General features: G+C 44.3%; 1 pseudogene; it reads left to right on the top strand.

Moving 5' to 3' along the window:
• The first annotated feature begins 2,861 nt into the window (after window positions 1-2,861).
• Window positions 2,862-3,935, top strand: LOC144119718 (uncharacterized; annotated as a pseudogene).
• The last annotated feature ends 390 nt before the right edge of the window (window positions 3,936-4,325 follow it).

Here is a 4,325-nt window from a genome sequence, read left to right as displayed (position 1 = left end):
TTCCCTCTGTATTTGCGGCCGTCTGTCTTTTGGAAAGAAAGAGCCCCAGTGTAAAGAGTAGGGATGTGAATAGAACGTTTTGAAGAGGTAATATAATATTAAGAGAATACGAAGACAGTATACAGTTGTTAAGATCGGGGATCAGCTTTTCGATTCCGTGGTCAGAGATGTCTCCCGCGTAGCATGTAAACTACACCGTGACTCATCATGTCAACTGATTATTGGCTAATGATTTTCTAGCAATATATTTATTGGGATCAAAGAAGGAGTGAAAATCACTTGGTGCAAGCTTCTCGCTGTGCGGGGCATGTTCCAATATTTTCGACTTCAATATTGTGTGCGTGGTATTTCACATGAATCCGAGCGTGGCATGAACCCGTGCATGGGGTCCATGCCATGCGCGGTATGTACCCGGCCGCTTACATAGAGCAGGACCACGGCACACGTCAGCAGTACCTTCTGTTTGCTTTAAAATCACTGCCGCTATTATTACAAGGTTTCCCAGTATACAACAGTGATTTATTTGTTCCTGGGGGCATGAAGTTCGAGTTCATAGAAGATACTTCGTTGTCACCAGCTTCGATTCTGCAAAATTAATCAGTGAGTCAGACGGGGGCCCGCTCGTTTTTTGTCATAATTTTCAGCCCTGCCTTATAATTCACTGTATCGCTTTATGTCATTATTAACATGGCCATAAACAGCAGAGGTTTGAATGCGGAAGGCGGCTGGCAGTCCGCCTCTTGCGTACATGGAGGAGGCTTATCACCAACTTCACCACGCATTTGGCTGGAGTGAGGATTAGAGCATATATTTGTAAGGTCTGCTACTCAGCCGTGCTCTGGTGGCTAGCTTTTAACTCATCAAATCGCGCACGACGTATTCTCACTTTCCGGACACGCCTTGCGATCTTTGTGAAAAGTTTAGTATTGAGTGGTAAAAACGAAGAAAAAAGAAAAATAAGAAGTTCCTCAATGCATTTAAATAAGAAGACTTTATTGACGCTCAGATAAAGGCCTTAGGGATGTTCTTCCGCCATGCGAACGTGCGCTAGCACCTAGAGGTGACCCGCCAAGGCAATTCCCCTCGCCAGCCCCACCTGATTGCTCTCATGCAAGTTCGCTCCGATTCTTCCAGCCTCATTTGCCCCTTCCTCTAAACGCACGTTACGCATCGCCTGGTCGCTTGCCCTACGGTCCTCCTCTCTAACCCCTACTCAACTCCTGTGAATGTGACTGAATACTCAGTTTATTTTTTTTTATTTAAAATGTCTGTAGCGCCCGAAGGCATTATTGCTGAGGGGGAAATACACATTACTTGCGAGAGGCCGTTGTGTGAAAAAAATTAGACGAAAAAGAACAGAATGGGGCCACAAAAAGTTTGAAAAAAATGAAACAGCAAATTAAACGAAGGCACCGCGCAAACAGCTACAAATCTGACAACAAAGCCCAAAACAATGTTTAACTGTGACATTCAGCAATTTTCTGTGGAAGTCAATTCCATTCGTTGAGAGTGTGTGGAAAAAATGAATAACGAAAGACATTGGTCCGACAATTAAATTCTTTTATTTTGAGTTGGTGATCGCACCTCTCAGACAAAAAATGAGGAGGCAAAAAGTAAATTTCTTTGTCTACTTTAACTGTTCCGAAATACGTTCTGTAGAGCGTTTCTCACCGCAAGTTATTTCTGCGCCTGCTCAACAACAACAGGATGCTCAAGAATCTTGACAACGGTTCCATTCTGAATCTTACTACCTATATGCAAGAATGCTGAGACAAAAGAGAGATTACGCAAGCGTGAAAAGCTGCGAACCTGGTCTTCATTTCAAAGCCAGGGAAGAAGCTCAACTTTTAGCATCTTAGACCCATTTCCACCACATTTTGCGTTGAAAAATTGATGAAGCCCGTAATTCAAACTAGACTGAATAGATTGATGCAAATTCAAAATCTTTGTCCTGATACCATGATAGGCATCAGATCAAGCCTATCGGCATGCAATGTCATGTAACAGCTTAAGGAGCAGGTATTCGATAAAAATACTGTTGATACTAGGGTCATTGTGGGACTGAAAGTCTCCAAAGCTTTTGATAGTGTCAAACACGTAGCGATACTTGAGAACCTTAGAGCGCTAAATGCTGGAGTCAAGACATATAACTACGCAAGGGACTTTCTCTCAAATCGGACTGCCACCATCAGCCTGGGTGGACTATCACTCGAAAACATTAGATTGGGGAATAGAGGGACGCCGCAAGGGTCCGTTCTCTCTCCGACCCTGTTCAATGTAGCGATGATAGGGCTTCGAGGGCAGCTGAATAGAATCACAAATATACATCACACCATATATGCGGACTATTTGACGCTGTGGATGAGCAGGGATAGCGATGGACTGATTGAAAGCACACTTCAGAGAGGCGTATATCTAATAGAGAAATATCTCGAGCCGATTGGGTTAAAATTCTCGGCAGAAAAATCAAAGGCTCTTTTTTGTCATCTCAAAAAAGAAAAAAGAAACAGTCCCCCTTGCAAGGGCTATGATATTGCTTTACGAGTGAATGGCAATGCCATTCCGACGGTAGACAGTATTCGAGTCCTAGGGCTGCGCATAAAAGCAAATGGTAAAAATACAGAAACTATCATGAGACTTGAAGCGAGTACCAGCCAGGTGTTCCGGCTACTCAAGCGCATTTCTAACAAGCATGCGGGGATGAAGGAGGCCAATCTTTTTAGATTGGTTCAGGCTTTCTTCATAAGCCGAGTGCTATTCGTTGCCCCCTATCTCGAACTGGCAAAACAGAAAAGGACGAAATTGAAATCATAATCAGAAAAGGGATCAAAACCGGACTAGGTATTCCTCAGAACACTTCGATGGTAAAACTTCTAAGGCTAGGTGTCTCGAACACTCTGCATGAGCTCATAGAAGCCGCCACGGTGTCGCCGTATCATAGGCTTTTAAAAACCAAAAGTGGAAGAAAAATCATGTAGCGCCTGGAGTTCGAACCCTCGGATAGATAACGTACCTAGAGCAACCAAAGATAAACTAAAAATTCCACCGCTGCCAAAGAACATGCATTTGGTATTTCACGAAGGTAGACTCAAAGATAAGGCTGTGGCCTTACAGGGCAAGTTTCGAGGTAAATTCGAGGTGCTCTACACGGATACTGCTGAATACGATCGCAAGGCAGCACACACATCGGTAGTGGTTCGTGAGAGTGAAGACCCGGTCTCGTGCTGCACCGTTAAAAACACAAGTGCAACTGAGGCAGAAGAAGTTGCCATTGCTCTAGCATTAATACAAAACGGTACAAGGGTGATAATGACTCTAAGGCAGCCATTAAGAATTATGATATGAGAAGAATCTCTGCTACAGCCGCCAAAATTCTGAGAGAAGGGCAAGTACCATCAGAGCTAATCTCACTGATCTGGTCTCCGGCTCATCAGCGCCTGTAGAGGAAGGAGAGGGCGCACGCGACCTCCCGAGGGCTCACTTTCCGGTCGATCGCCGCTGACGCGTCGCCTCCACGCGAGGAACACCTCCCATTGGGTGACGAACTCACAACATTCCATGGAATACTTTCTCATTATATGCTCGCTTGTAAGAGCTACCCAGCAGCAGATAAACCGCTCAATAGGAAAGAGGAAATCATGTGGAGGAAATTGCAAACCAGGGTGCTTCCAAACCCTCAACTCTACAGTAAATGGCATCCAGAAGTCTATAATCCTAGATGTACGCACTGCAATAGCATTGCAGATCGAGTCGACATGGTCTGGACCTGCCCCTTCTATAACGACCCGAACAGAAATGTACAATCCTGTGAGATCTTATTGCTCAACCACGAAACAGAAAGACAACGCAAAGTCATCGGTCTCGCCCTGACCGCCACCGTGTCCCAAGGGATCCCGGCTGGTGGTTATAGGAATGAAGGGGAGTATAGGCTATAGCCTTCTCTCCCTTCATTTTTGACGGGTGCAAATTGAAGTATTTCTCTGTATCTCTTCGCGCCTGCTTAATAATTCACATTCCAACCAGTCCCTAAGTAATGTAACGCTAGACGTTAAGTTATAATTATTGCAGACAAATCGAGCTGCACGGTTTTGCATCGTTTAAAGCATGTCGGAAAGAAGTTTAGTATGGGGGTCCCAAACCGTACAGGCGTACTCCAAAATAGATCTTACGTGAGTAAATTATTTCTCTAATTTTGGCAGGTGCTTTTCTAAAATTACGTTTTAAGAAATTTAGCATTTTGGAAGCCCTTGCTGATATGCATTCGACATGTTTATTCCAGGTTAGTTTAGATGAAAAATAAACCCCCGAATATTTGCATTCGCTCA

Source organism: Amblyomma americanum, chromosome 2 (genome assembly GCF_052857255.1).
Source record: "Amblyomma americanum isolate KBUSLIRL-KWMA chromosome 2, ASM5285725v1, whole genome shotgun sequence".
In the NCBI taxonomy this organism is placed as follows: domain Eukaryota; kingdom Metazoa; phylum Arthropoda; class Arachnida; order Ixodida; family Ixodidae; genus Amblyomma; species Amblyomma americanum.
Note: the sequence above shows the minus strand (reverse complement) of the source record. Positions and strands in the feature narration are given on the sequence as shown.